Source organism: Bos taurus, chromosome X, assembly GCF_002263795.3.
Source record: "Bos taurus isolate L1 Dominette 01449 registration number 42190680 breed Hereford chromosome X, ARS-UCD2.0, whole genome shotgun sequence".
NCBI lineage: Eukaryota > Metazoa > Chordata > Mammalia > Artiodactyla > Bovidae > Bos > Bos taurus.
Genome location: NC_037357.1, coordinates 133,165,979 through 133,181,213, shown reverse-complemented (window position 1 = coordinate 133,181,213; position 15,235 = coordinate 133,165,979). Strand labels below are relative to the sequence as shown.

At 47.7% G+C, this 15,235-nt stretch overlaps 1 protein-coding gene across 6 annotated transcripts in view; it reads left to right on the top strand.

The window, feature by feature from the left end:
• SHROOM2 (shroom family member 2) overlaps positions 1–15,235 on the top strand; it is a 142,035-nt gene that overhangs the window by 101,489 nt on the left and 25,311 nt on the right. The window contains exon 1 of one of the 6 annotated variants that reach the window (XM_024988429.2): positions 9,181–9,710. The exons of 4 other annotated variants lie outside the window; for them this stretch is intronic. The gene's annotated coding sequence lies outside the window, so the exon portion shown is untranslated. One more of the 6 variants, XM_024988428.2, reaches the window with a different exon arrangement.

Genomic DNA, 15,235 nt, shown 5'->3' with positions numbered 1-15,235 from the left:
AAGGTGTGGTCAGCTGCTTTTGGAGAATGTTTTATTTTCTGAAGTAACTGGCCAAAGAGAGTGCCCTCGAAACATATAAATTTGAGAATAAAATAAATGAAAATGCAGGCAAGGGACTGTCCTTTGAGATCTATAATGCAAAGATTTAAAGATGCCCAGTGTTTTGCATAAATTAATGTAAAACAGTCTGTATAAGGGCTTCCCTGGTGGCTCAGACGGTAAAGAATCTGCCTGCAATGTGGGAGACCCAGGTTCAAGCCCTGGGTCGTGAAGATGCCCTTGCAAAGGACGTGGCTACCCGCTCCAGTATTCTTGCCTGGACAGTCCCATGGACAGAGGAGCCTGGCGGGCTATATGGTTGCAGAGAGTCGGACAGGACTGAGCAACTAACGCCCTCTAATTGCTGATCTGTTAACCAGAACATGATAATGAAAACTGGTTTTTGTTGTATTTATTAGGGTGCCAGAAGAGTATCAAGATAATTATTCATGTAAATCAAATTGAGAACTTTTAAAAAAACTTTATTTTATATTGGAGTATAGCCAATTGGGCTTCCCTGGTGGCTCAGATGGTAAAGCGCCTGTCTGCAATGCAGGAGACCCGGATTCAGTCCCTGGGTCCGGAAGATCCCCTGGAGAAAGAAATGGCAACCCACTCCAGTATTCCGGCCTGGAAAATCCCATGGACAGAGGAGCCTGGTGGGCTACAGTCCAGGGGGTCACAAAGAGTCAGACACAACTGAGCGACTTCACTTTCACTGTAGCCAATTAACAATGTGATAGTTTCAGGTGAACAGCTAAGGGACGCAGCCCTACATATGCATGTATCCATTCTCCCCCCAACTCTCCAAATTGAGAACATTTTTCTGAGGTTCAGAATTCTGGTTCTGGATCAAGTAGGACAGGCGTTCTACCCCTACAGGGACTCCTAGCGTAGGAGGGAAGGAAAGACACCCATGCTTACAACTGGGGGGATGACACATAATTGTCAATTTTTTAAATGTTACGTGGTCGGATAGGACTGAGCAACTAACACCCTCTAATTGCTGGTCTGTTAACCAGAACATGAGTGGAGGTGGGACTCAGCTCCTTTTGGATCGTGGCAAAAAATAATTCTCCGTTGACAGAACCCTGCTGCTGAACTTGTTTGACGAATTTAATTGACCTGGCAGTACGTGAAGCAGCAGGCTCTCCTTGCTTTTTGGAGTGAAGACATCAGCATGTCAAATTTGGTACCACGAACTTGTTGGCCGCTAAAGAAAGAAAGACAGTGAAGTCGCTCAGTCGTGTCTGACTCTTTGCAACCCCATGGACCTGTAACCTGCCAGGCTCCTCCATCCAGGGGATTCTCCAGGCAAGAATGCTGGAGTGGGTTGCCATTCCCTTCTCCAGGGGATCTTCCTGACCCAGAGATCGCACCCTGGTCTCCTGCACTGCAGGCAGATTCTTTACCATCTGGGCCACCAGGGAAGCCCAATGTATCCGACTCTTTGTGACCCCATTGACTGTAGCCCACCAGGCTCCTCTGTCCATGGGATTCTCCAGGCAAGAATACTGGAGTGGGTAGCCTGTCCCTACTCCAGGGGATCTTCCCAACCCAGGAGTCGAACCCAGGTCTCCCGCCTTGCAGGCAAATTCTTTACCAGCTGAGCCACCAGGGAAGCCCAAGAATACTGGAGTGGATAGCCTATCCCTTCTCCAGTGGATCTTCCCCACCCAGGAATCGAACCGGGGTCTCCTGCATTGCAGGCGGATTCTTTACCAGCTGAGCCGCCTGGGAAGCCCAGTTATGGACTAGACTGGACATAAGCAGTGCCCTTCAGGTGTCTGTATCTCCCATCACTCCCCCAGATGAGACCATCTAGTTGCAGAGAGACAAGCTCACGGCTCCCACTGATTGTACATTAGGGTAAGTGGTACAGACATTTCCTTATTTATCACAAGGAAATTTTATGGTACAAGTATTTCCTTTATTTATCACATGGGATACTTACAGAAAGAAAATACACCATACATGCCATCTGCTTGAATCATCCAGAAACCATCCCCAGCCCCCCACCTCCCACCCCCACCCCCACCTCTTGGTATGTGGAAAAATTGTAGAGGATTCTGTTCTGGGAGGTTCTGCAGAGTATTCCTGTGGGGTGGAGCCTGGCGCTGTGGCCTCTGACAGGTTCCCTCCCCCATCCTCCTCCTGGCCACCTCCGCCCCCTCCAGGAGGAGTTGCTGCCAGCCGACCAGCTCTGACCTGCAGGCTTGTGTTTTGCTGGGACATGTGAGAGAAGGGGGGGTCGCGGTGGAGACTTAAGAATGGATCCTTAAGCCCAGTAACAGCCAGAAGGTGGAATGTGTTTTACATTGGTGGAGCGTGATTTATGCTCTTTAGGGAAAAGCATGTTTTAATAGTAAATCCATCAACACACTTAAATCCAGCTGAGGGTCACCTCCCTGTCCGACTTCCCCTGAGAGGTGGCTTGGTGTCCAGAGCCTGATGCCAAGTCTGACTTCTTTTTTTATTAATTAGTTTTTATTGGAGTATAGTTGCTTAACAGTGTTGTGTTAGTTTCTGTTGTACAGCAAAATGAATCAGCTGTGTGTATAGATGCAGATAGATATATATGCTGTCTTTGAAAAAGTTCTTCCCATTTAGATCCCCACAGAGCAGGGAGTTCCCTATGCTATAGAATAGGTTCTTACTAGTTATATATTTTATACATAGTATCAATAGAGTATGGGCTTCCCTGGTGGCTCAGATGGTAAAGAATCCGCCTGCAATGTGGGAGACCTGGGTTCAATCCCTGGATTGGGAAGATCCCCTGGAGAAGGGAAAGGCTACCCACTTCAGTGTTCTGGCCTAGAGAATTCCATGGACTGTCCACGGGGTCGCAAAGAGTCAGACACAACTGAGCAACTTTCACTTTTCCATCAATAGTGTATGGGCTTCCCTGGTGGCTCAGATGGTAAACAATCTGCCTGCAACTTGGGAGACATGAGTTCAATCCCTGGGTCAGGAAGATCTCCTGGAGAAGGGAATGGCAACCCACTCCAGTATTCTTGTCTGGAGAATCCCATGGACAGAGGGGCCTGGGGGCTATAGTCCATGGGGTTGCAATCAGATGCAACTGAACAGCTAACGCTTTCACTGCTTTTTCCCCACTTTCTTCATCAGTGGTGTGTGTGTGTCAATCTCCCGGTTCCCCCCAGCCACCCTTTTCCCCTTGGTGTTCATACGTTCGTTCCACACACAGGACTGACCTTGTGTGCGCTCACAGGCTGCTCACGAGAAGGTTTCATAATTGGAGAGTGTTCCACCCTCATGTGCTGCTTGCTTTTCTGGCCTGAATTCAGTGAGCTAAGGCGGCGGTTGAAGTTTTTCCTTCTGAACCGCCATGCCGGGTAATTAGGAAGTCACGCTGGGACGATCACAAGGTGAAGGCCAAGCTTGAACTTTCCAGGGCAGAGTCCAGGTTCCTTCGGGTGGTGCAGCATCTCCTGTGCAAGGAGCCTTGCTGACCGACTTCCAGAGATGAGAAGCAGCGGCCGTGGGAAAGTCCTGGGCTCAGCGTCTGCTGCTGGTTTTAATGTCTTCATTTGTCACTACATTCTCTCCTTGTGTTTATAGCCAGGCGACTTCCAGAAATGCAAAGCCAGGCTAAGGGACGCGCAGGTTTGCTTACTGCCTGGGTTTGTCTTGTGATTCCCTGTTATTCAGAAGGGAGCATTGTAAGGGCGGTGGTCAGAGGGCTCCAGGGCTTAGTTCATCATCCATCATCACACTGCCCTTTGAGAATGTTCTCATGACCCCAAAGGGATTAGTTTATCCATCACCACCATCCACTTCCAGAACATTCTTACTACCCCAAAAGGCCTACTTCATCTGTCACCACCGTCCACTTCTAGAACATTCTCACCACCCCAAAGGGATTAGTTCATCCATCACCACCATCCACTTCTAGAACATTCTCATCACTCAGTAGGAATTAGTTCATCCATTACCACCATCCACTTCCAGAACATTCTCACCACCCCAAAAGGATTAGTTCATCCATCACCACCATCTACTTCTAGAACATTCTTATCACCCTGACGGGGTTAGTTCATACATCACCACCATCCACTTCCAGAACATTCTCATCACCCTGAAGGGATTAGTTCATCTATCACCACCATCCACTTCCAGAACATTCTCATCACCCCAAAGGGAAAGCTTGTACCCACTGAGAAATCTTAGAATTATTACCAGGATGTTCTGGACAGTGTGCACGGTCACGCCTTGTGTGTGTTTGGGTCACATTGTTGGAGGTGATGAGCTGGACGTCCCCAGCAGGGACAACAAGTTGAGTCCAGGCTCACGCAAGAACCCAGCTGTCTCCACACACAAGGGGTGAGCCCTCAGGGTGCCCTGGTAGCAGAGCTGTAGCTCCCGTCCTTGCAGAGGGGAGCAGTGAGTCCTTACATGGCATGTGGGAAGCCATGGAAACTGCATCTCCAAGAAGTGGGGTGTCTGGGGCCACGAGAGGAACAGTTCATTTCCAGCAAAGCTGTTACATGAACGTTGGCTTCATGCTCTGCTCTCATGTCACTTGCATATCTGTTTTACGTTTTATGGCTTCTCTGATGGCTCAGATAGTATAGATTCTGCCGGCAATGCAGGAGACCGAGGTTTGATCCCTGGGTCGGGAAGATCCCCTGCAGAAGGGAATGGCTACCCCCTCCAGTATCCTTGCCTGGACAGTCCCATGGACAGAGGATCCTGGCGGTCAGCAGTGCGTGGGGTCACAGAGAGTCAGACACGACTGAATAACCAATACTTTGTGTTTCACGTCTAAGAGTTGTAAAAACAAGGAAACTAGGCGTATTTAACAATATCATAAAAAGCCTCTCCTTGCATGATTCTGTGTGTAGATGCTGCCCAGAAAAGGCAGATCCGTGGAGACACAGGGGAGGTGGGTAAAGGTTCGGAGGATGGCCGTCTGTCCCAGTGGTGTGGAGCTCCTGTGTGGGTGATGGGAACGTTGTGGAATGAGATGGTGCTCATGCTGCCCAACTCTGTGAGTTTACTAAAAGCTGCTAAACCGGACACTGCCAGAGGGTGAATTTTTGGGTATATGAGCTTCGTCTCAGTTTTTCAAATCACATCAATGCTGGAAATCCACACAAAAAAATTTTTTTTTTAAGTAATATAAAATGATGCTGTGTGGGAACAGATTTGTGGTTACAGAGGAGGTTGGTGTGGGAAAGGAAAGGATTAGGAGTTTGGGGTTAGAAGATGCAAACTATTCTATACAGGATGGATAAACAGGGTCCTGTTGTAGAGCACATAAAGAAAGCTGAGCACCGAAGAATTGGTGCTTTTGAGCTGTGGTGCTGGAGAAGACGACTCTTTGAGAGAGTCCCTTGGACTGCAAGGGGATCCAACCAGTCCATCCTAAAGGAGATCAGTCCTGAATGTTCACTGGAAGGACTGAGGCTGATGCTGAAGCTCCAGTCCTTTGGCCACCTGATGCGAAGAACTGACTCACTGGAAAAGACCCTGGTGTTCGGAAAGATTGAACGCATGTGGAGAAGGGGACGACAGAAGATGAGATGGTTGGATGACATCACTGACTCGATGGACATGAGTGTGAGCAAGCTCTGGGAGTTTGTGATGGACAGGGAGGCCTGGCGTGCTGCAGTCCATGGGGTCGCAAAGAGTCAGACACGACTGAGCGACTGAACTGAACTGACTGTAGAGCACAGGGAACTGTATTCAATATCCTGTGGTAAACCCTCATGGCAAAGAATATGAAAGAATGTATTTATATGTATAGCTGAATCACTTCGCTATACAGCAGAAATTAACACAGCATGGTAAATCAGCTGCCCTTGAATACAGTTGTAAAAGAAAGACTGCAATAAAAATGCTACTTTTCACTCATTAAATTGTCACACATCTAACCCAGCTGAGACCATGTGTTCTGTGTAGATCAATAGAATTTCTACATATTGACTGTGAGCATGTAAATTAATTACACCCACTTTGGTGTAAAATTTTTGTTGGGAGGTTGGAAACAAAAAAAAGAAACAAGGTCCTGTGTGACTCCAGTCTGAGAGTCTTGGCTCTAGCTCAGAGGTCAACAAGCTTTGCAAAGGATCAGATAGGTAAACACTTTGGCCCTCAGGGAACTCAGTGTTCCCAGCATGCAGACAGCTCTGCCATTGTGACCTGGGAGCAGGTGTGGACGGTCCCTGAAGGGCTGGGTGTGGCTCAGTTCTGTTCAGTTCAGTGGCTCAGTCGTGTCTGACTCTTTGCGACCCCATGGACTGCAGCAGGTCAGGCTTCCCTGTCTATCACCATCTCCCAGAGCTTGCTCAGACTCATGTCCATTAAGTCGGTGATGCCATCCAACCCTCTCATCCTCTGTCACCCCCTTATCCTGCCCTCAGTCTTTGCCGGCATCAGGGTCTTTTCCAATGAGTCAGTTCTTTGCATCAGGTGGCCAACGTATTGGAGCTTCAGCTTCAGCATCAGTCCTTCCAATGAATACTCAGGGTTGATTTCCTTAAGGATTGACTGGTTTGATCTTGCTCTCCAAGGGACTCTCAAGTCTTCTCCAACACAACAGTTCGAAAGCATCGATTCTTCGGTGCTCAGCCTTCTTTATGGTCCAACTCTCACATCCGAAGGTGACTACTGGAAAAACCGTAGCTTTTACTAGACGGATCCTTGTCGGCAAAGTGATGTCTCTGCTTTTCCATTAAAAGATCCAGGGCTCCTTGGAGAAACGGGCAAGTCTAGGGTTGGGGCTGGCAGTATACAAAACGAAGTCTGCAGTGTGATGAGTTGGTTGGATGGTATCACTGACTCAGTGGACTCAGTTTGAGTAAACGCCAGGAGATAGCAGAGTACAGGGAAGCCTGGCGTGCTGCAGTCCCAGGGGTCTCAAAGAGTCGGATACGACTTAGCAACGTAGTCAAACGTCCTAATGGCAATTATGCCAATTGTACTAATTGTGGCATACACTTATGGCAAATGTACTAATGTGTTGACAGCAGGGAAAACGGGTGTAGGGAACGTTCTCTTGTAATTTTTCTGTAAATCTAAAAGCATTCTGAAAGGAAGTGTTGGAGTAGCTTTCCTCATGGCATTTCGAGTTAGCTTGTAAATGTCATGTGTGAACCTCATTTATTTGGCTGCACCAGCTCTTAACTGTGGCATGTGGAATCTTTAGTGGGGGGCATGCAAACTCTTAGGGACGGCATGTGGGATCTTAGTTCCCTGATCCGGGATTGAACCTAGGTCCCTTTCTTGGGAGCATGAAGTCTTAGCCCCTGGACCCCCAGAGAAGCCCCCAGGAAAGCCACTAGGCTCTTCGTGGATGCCTGTTAATATGGACGGCCTTGGGTTCTGCTCTGAGATATGCGGCTGGCCTTGGGTGGATGGCACCCTCGGGTAGTGATGGGTCCTAGGCTTGGTAAAATAATACACGGAGATGAAAACCAGTGTGCAGGGGCCTCCCTGGAGGCTCAGTGGTAAAGAATCCACCTGTCAATGCAGGAGACACAGGTTCGATCCCTAGCCAGGCAGATCTCACATGCCGCGGAGCAGCTAAGCCACAACTATTGAGCCCAGGAGCTGCAAGTGCTGAAATTCGTGTGCCATAGAACCCATGCTCTGCAACGAGAAGGCCACACCCCACAACTGGGGAGTAGCCCCAGATCACTGCAGCTGGAGAAAGTCTGCAGCAATGAAAACACGGCACCACCAAAAACAAATAAATAAAATTACTTAAAAAACAAACAAGTGTGAAGAATGTGGGCTTTGGGGGGAGAAAACAGGTTCAAATCCACTCTCTTCTTTTCTGTGTGGTTGCATCAAGCCAGCTAAGCTTGCTAATAACGTCCCAATAACTAGTCTTCCCTGGAACATGGTTTCCCTAGTGACTCAGTCCGTAAAGATCCGCCTGCCAATGCAGGAGGCCCAGGTTCGATCCCTGGGTCAGGAAGATTCCCCTGGAGGAGAATCCACTCCAGTGTTCTTGCCTGGAAAATCCCATGGACAGAGGAGCCTGGTCCAAGGGGTCACAAGAGTCAGACATGACTTAGCGACTAAACAGCAACGTGAAAACCCCAGAGTTCCCAGATATTAACTTTTATATTCAGCATCTGCATAGACTTAACGTACTTGGTTGCCTTGTCACCATCAGAATTCTTTCATGCCCACCTGTCTTTAGTTTGCTTCCTGATGTTTGTGGCCTGCCTCAGCAGTTCCCAACTTACTGTGACATTACGACATTATTTCAGTGGGTTAATTCTATTTTATTAAAATGTAGTGGCGGTGAATAGCATACTTAATTAATACATTATTTGGCTTCCCTTGTGCCTCAGCTGGTAAAGAATCCGCCTGCAATGCAGGAGACACTGGTTCGATCCCTGGGTTGGAAGGATCCTCTGGAGAAGGGAAAGGCTACCCACTCCAGTATTCTGGCCTGGAGAATCCCATGAACTTTATAGTCCATGGGGTCACAAAGAGTCGGACACGACTGAGTGACTTTCACTCACTAGTATGCTGGCCTGGAGATAAACATACCAACGACCTTCCTTGCAGATTCATGTGAAAGTTTAATGTGTGTAACAGTAATGGAGCAGCACAGTGTCTAAGATCAAGTAGGTGCAAAAAGAAAGTCACCTTTAGTTAAAATAGCCACATGTGTGTGTTAGTCTCTCAGTGGTGTCTGACTTGTTAAAACTGTACGGACTCTAGCCCACCAGGCTCCTCTGTCCATGGAATTTCCCCAGGCAAGAGTACTGGAATGGGTTGCCATTCTCTTCTCTGGGGGTGGGGGGATCTTCCCAACCCAGGGATTGAACTCGGATCCCCTGCACTGCAGGTGATTCTTTACTGTCTGAGCCACCAGGGGAGCCAAAAACAGCCACAATTCAGGGGATATTGAAAGTGGTGTGGGTTGTTTGTTTCATTGAGCAAGAATGCAAAGTTAATTGGGGTGCATTTTGAAGAGGTTGAAGCCGGTGGTGAACCTTGGACCTGAAGGGTAAGTGCTGGGCTGGAGAGGGTCAAGGTAGTCTGTGTGAGAAGGGGCTGTTAGGGACCCTGGTGGGGGGCACTTCCTGAGTGTTTGAGGGGTGGTGAGCACCCAGGGTCTCAGGCTGTCTGGGGAGGGTGGTGTAGGGGCTTTAAACATAGATCATTGTGAAGGGACGGGTTGGGTCAGGGTCAGCCTGCGACCCCTTGGTGGTCTGCACACAATGCCTTCTAGGCAGTAAAACTTCCAGAGACACTCTGTTAGTTGTTCTGATCGCATTCCTACCGAGTGTGTCATAAACCCCCAAAACACAGATAGACGCTAAATGGGCTATTGAATGTTGGTTTTGTTTTGTTTTGTTTTGTTTTTTTCAACTTCATTGTTCCGTCTGACCTTAAGGTTGTGAGATTGAACGGGCACAAGTTAGAGGATAAAACGCTGCGCAATCGAGTGGACAGAGCTTTTTTTTTTTTTTTTTCCCCTATCACTTTGAAGTGATAAAAAGGAAGACAGGCTCCTGGAGGACCAGGCTTTGGGGGTTTGGCCTCGGGATTTGCCAGCGAAGTCACCGGGGAGCCTGGAGGCCCCCGGGGTTGCAGTCGGAGGGAGCCTGCGTGGACTTGTCCATCGCTAGGCGGCAGCGGACGCAGTCAGGCCGCCAGGCGCGCTCGCGGAGGGCGGAGCGCGGGTAAGCCAGCCGGGTACCCCCGCCACCCCCATCTCTGGGTGTCTTCAGGGCAAGGCTGCTTTTCCGGGCTTGCAAGCTGCTCGCGCCCCGTTTGTTCTCCTGCTTTGAAGAGCAAGTTGCCAGCTCCGGGGGTCGGGGCGGGAGGTAAGGGAGCGAGTTGTGGGTGGGGGTTGGATCTGGGGGAGACCGGCAGATGGGCTCCCTGCGTATTGTTCTGCCGGATGGTTAAATCGTGCAGATGGGGGGTGCAGAGTCCGCTGGAGCTCAGTCTGCGTGCAGGCACGCGAGCCTGTAGTGTGTGTGTGTGCGCGCGCCCGTAGACATGTGCGTTCTTGGGACTGTGCTGCTGACGGCGAGCCGGGGTGACTGGGAGCCCTTGGCATAGGGGGGGCGAGCGCCTCAGTGGGATCTGCAGACCTGCTTCCCTTGCCCAAGGGTCCCCAGGGGTCCCCCAGGAGGCAAGCCTTGGAGGGCGCCAGCCCTGCATGAAGACACTTGCTTGCTGTGCCCTTTTTTCTTTTTCCATAACAGTAAGAAATAAGCATTTTCACAACAGGAGGCTTTGAATATGGATGGAGAAAGGAAATGGTGAGTCAGCCGCAGCAGAATGGGGGGAAAGAAAAGGCAGGGAAATCAGATGTGCGTGTTGAGTCATGAAAAAAAGTGCTTGGTGGGTGAATTCGCTCCTAGCCTGCTGATTGCAGTGAAAAAAATAAAATGTAAATAGAGAAAAGTGCTTGAGGTTGGTTGTGAGCATTTTGCAATGATTGGATTTGTGCTCTTTTTTGATTGTGCCCATCGAGAGACATGCAGTCTTTACGGGGTTTTGCTGCATATATGCTGTGGGATTGGTTTTTTGGGGGGTTTTTTTGCCTTTTTTTTATTGTGATAAATGAAAGGTGTTACTCATTTTGGCCATATTTCTAAGTAATTGAAACGGTTTTGCTTTGCTCCAGCACACTTTGGTGTGTGTGGCGGGAAGATGCCGTTTTCACAGAGAAACTGCCGCAGTCTGAGTCTGCAGGAACTGACTCCCCTGGGTGGGAGTCTTCTTGAAAGTGGATCGTGCCTGAAGTGGTGGTCATGCCTAGGTGAACCGTCAAGGGGAAAGGGGGTTTGGAGGAAGGTTTTCAGAAAGCTACCTGGCAGCGTTCATAACAACGTGCTGCCGTATACATTGTCTGAAGACCTACACAATGAATGAAGGGGAAATGATATGTTACCAAGTCATAAAATAAATAAAAGATTGGGTCGAGTTGTGATGAATGGTATAGACATAGTTTCTTTTCCCTTGGAAACCAGAATCTTGGAGGGTGTATATTAGAAATATATATATTTTATCATTACTTTGCAGAAGCATATTTTCCGGATGGTAGAAACTTGGACATCTCTGTGCTTCTTTCTGTCAAGCATAGTGGAGAGACATTTCATCCTTTCCGTCTTTCTCACGTACACACACACATGCACACACATGAACCCAACAAACATATACCACTTATGGGAAAATATTTGCAGGAATATTGTCATTCGTGAATGCATGAACGAAACACAGAAAAGCCATTTATTAAAGGAGTATTAGCATGTATACCATACCATGGGTGAAATAGCTACCGTATAACACAAGGAGCTCTGCTCGGTGTTCTGTGATGACCTACAGGGGTGGGAGGGGGGAAGTGAGGGAGGTTCAAGAGGGAGGGGATATATGTATACACATGGCTGATTCGCATTGTTGTCCAGCAGAAGCTAATACAATGTTGTAAAGCAATTATCCTCCAATTAAAAATAATATTTTTAAAAGGAGTATTAGAAATGACCATCCATATGGATGTTGACCATACAAGTTGGATAAGGCTTGTCCTGCCCAGCTGGGGTGACATGTGACCCTGTCACGTATGCTGACGGGTGGGTGTTTGGCATAAACTGACTGTTCTTCGAGCCGCATTGGGGTTTTGCAGGTTGGAGAAGCTACTACTCCGTGTGGCCCTCAGCATGCATTTGCTTTACTCCTCACTGCCTTGAATTCTCCTCCTCTTGTACGGATGAAAATTTAGCAAGGTGTAGGTGGGGAAGCACTAGCAACAAAGAGCTGGTGTTTTGTGTCCACCAGGGTGAGCCTGCCTCTCCCCGGTCCGTGCCCAGTTGTGTTTTCTGACTTTCCTTCCAGAGGTTCAATTCCTTAGAGGTTCACAAAGGCTTCTCACCTATACATCTTGGACCTCACAAGATTGCCACATGACCCTGAGCAGAGTTCCTGGTGCTGCGCAGCAGGTCCTTGGTGGTCATCCATTGCAAATACGGCGGTGTGGATTCACACAGCTTCCTAATGGGGCTTTCTCTCGTGCCGTGTGGCTGGACGTTCGTCTGGGTGGGGATTCCTGCTGGCTCCTAGCACGTCTCGTGATGAAAGGTCCTGCAGACCAGCACAGCCTGTGTGTCGACCTGTTTCGGATGCCAGACCTGCTTCTCTCACTTGCTGTCATGTCCCAGGGCCAGCGCACCAGCAGCACAGTGTGGAGGAATTGTCACGTGGGTTTCCGGGGCGGCGAGACAGATACGGACCCCTCTTAGGCAGGCTGTGAGACTGCGGACACAGGTCCTAAGCCCCCGTGGATGTGACTTTCTGTTTCTTCATCCGTGAAATAGGGAGTTGGGGTTAAATGATTTCTAAGGATCCATTCAGCCGTGATCATTTTCGATTCTCAGGGAGAGAAGCCAGGAGCTTAAATTCCCCTTGCATAACACATCCAGATTCCTGGGTTGTCTTGTTGCGGTCAGTTGCTACCAATATTCATGTGAGTGAAGACTTATATCTCACACACATACACACACACACACACACACGTGTGTGTGTGTGTGTTTTCTTTGAGATCCGATTATTGATAAAATGGGCTCTTGTCAGCAGACTGGGCTTTTCTGTCTGCAAGAGGTGCTTGATGCATTGCAAGCGTGCTTGCCAGATACACCTACTTAGCTGTTCTGTGATCAAGTTAGCTGCTAGCAAATGAAGTTCTCTTGGGTGCAGCTTTACATGCCCTGTGTTATTTAAGGACTGTTAACAAAGTCCAGCCGGTGGGCTCTTACACATATTTGGAGGCCATTCACAATAAAATAACGATGGGGCTTCCCTGGTGGTCCAGTGGTTAGGACTTTGCCTTCCAAGGCAGGGGGTGTGGGTTCCGTCCCTGGTGCAGGCGACTGAGGTTTCACATGCCTTGTGACTCAGCCAGAATAGTAACAATAATAATAATGATAAAGTGTACAATTTTTTTAAGTAGAATAACTGGAAATTCAAGGAAAGTATTTAACACGTATACATACAGACACACCTGCATCTATATGTATACACGCATGCATGTTATATATGTATTCACACAAGCGTGTAAGTATATGTACTCATGCACACATAAGTGCATATGACTGATAGACATGTAGGAATAAAGTAAAATTTTCATGTACAATAAATTTCTGAACCCTATTGAGTAAATAACCTGTTTCTAAATATGGTTCGGCTGAGTAACAATCAGACAATATTCTGAGATATGGTATTTTCAAAAATTTGGGGTCACCTACATTGTGCTAAAAGGGAGACGCTTAAAGCAGATGGTTTTCTCTTAGTTTACAGAGATGCTAACGCTCTTCTGAAAGTGTTAGTCGCTCAGAGCTGTCTGACCCATGGACTGGAGCCCCCCACCAGGCTAGTGAATTCTCCAGGCCAGAATACTGGAGTGGGTTGCCAATCCCTTCTCCAGGGGATCTTCCCAACCCAGGGGTCGAACCCAGGTCTCCCACATTGCAGATGGATTCTTTACTGTCTGAGCCACCAGGGAAGCCCTATCTTTATTTTAATATGTTTTCCCACACAGTTTCCCAGAGTTCAAAAGTGGCCCCTTATTTCATAAGCTTGAGGTTTGTTTCTGAGAGCCAGGATTCATATTTATCTGGGGGTACGGTTCCCTAGGCTGTTCTGTAGTCTTTAGTAACATTTCCTTCTTTAAAAAAGAAACAAAAATCTGTGTTACTAATATTAGAACATTTTTATTAAAAACAGAGGGACTTCCCTGGCAGCCGGGTGGTTAAGACTCTCACCTTCAACTGCAGGCGGGAATAGGTTCCATCCCCAGTTGAAGAGTTAAGATCCCACATGCCAAGCTGTATGGCCCCCCAAAATTTGAATACATAAAATATAAAAACATATGGAAGGCCTGGAAGGCAGAAGGAAGACAGTGAAAATTGTCCTCAGGATCACATCCAGAGAGAGCAGTGTGTCCCCTTTGGGACATGTGATCACCTTTATATACTTGATGTAAACAGCGTTTTTTTCCTTGTACACCTGTGATGCCTGGCACTCTTAAGATCCGGCCGCCCAGTGGGAACACCGTGGACTTGTAGGGATGTGTTCCCAGTCTTTCCCAGTGGAAAGTAATACCGCAGCAGGCGTATGTGGTGAAATACTCCTGCGATCATTCATTTCCTTAGGAGGACAGTCTGGACGTGGAATTGCCAAGCAGTCTTTTGGAAAAGATTTGGGACTGGGGTTAAGAAACTGCCTTGCAATGCCGGGGGACGCGGGTTCAATCCCTGGTCGGCGGACTGAGTGCCACCTGCCTCAGAGCAACTAAACCTGTGCACCACAATTGGAGGGCCCATGCACAGCGCTTGAAGATCCTGCATGCCACCACAAAGACTCCAGGCAGCCAAAAAAATAAATTTAAAAAAAAAAATTTTTTTTTAAATCTGTGACTTGACAGGCAAATGTGTTTTGTTGTTGACCTGCATTTCCTTGGTGACTAGCAGAGTTCTTCGTGTGTTATTATCTGCACGTTTGTATTTTTTCTTGTGTGCATTACAGTTTGTCTTCCTGCTGACAGTGGGGCCTTTTTTTTTTTTTTAATTTTATATTGGAGCATAGTTGATTAATAATAATGCGTTAGTTTCATGTATACAGCAGAGTGATTCGGTATACACGTTCTTGTGTCTGTTGTTTCTTCAAATTCTTTTTTCCCATTTAGGTTGCTGTAGAATACTGAACAGTTCCCTGGGCCGTACAGTAGGTCTTTGGCGGTAATCCGTTTTAAATATAGCTGTGTGTACATGTCCATCCCTACCTCCCAGCTGGTCTGTCCCTCTCCCACCCTTTCCCCCTGGTAAACCTAAGTTCGTTCTCTTAAGTCTGTGAGTCTGTTATGTTTCGTAAATCAGTTTATTTGTACCATTTTTATTTTAGATTCCACGTGTAAGCAATATCATTTTTGAGATTTTTCTTTCTCTGTCTGACTGCAAATGGCATCGTTTCATTAAACCAAATAATCTTCCATTGTATATATGTATCACATATATCCGTCAGTGGACATTCAGGGTGCTTCCATGTCTTGCCTGTTGTCAGTAGTGGGGCAATGAATATTGGGCTGTGTGTATCCTTTCAAATCATGTTTTTCTCTGGGTATATGCCCAGGAGTGGGATGACACGGTCATACACTAGCTTTTTTAGTTTTTGGAGGAACCTAAACACTGGTGACTGGTTGTAT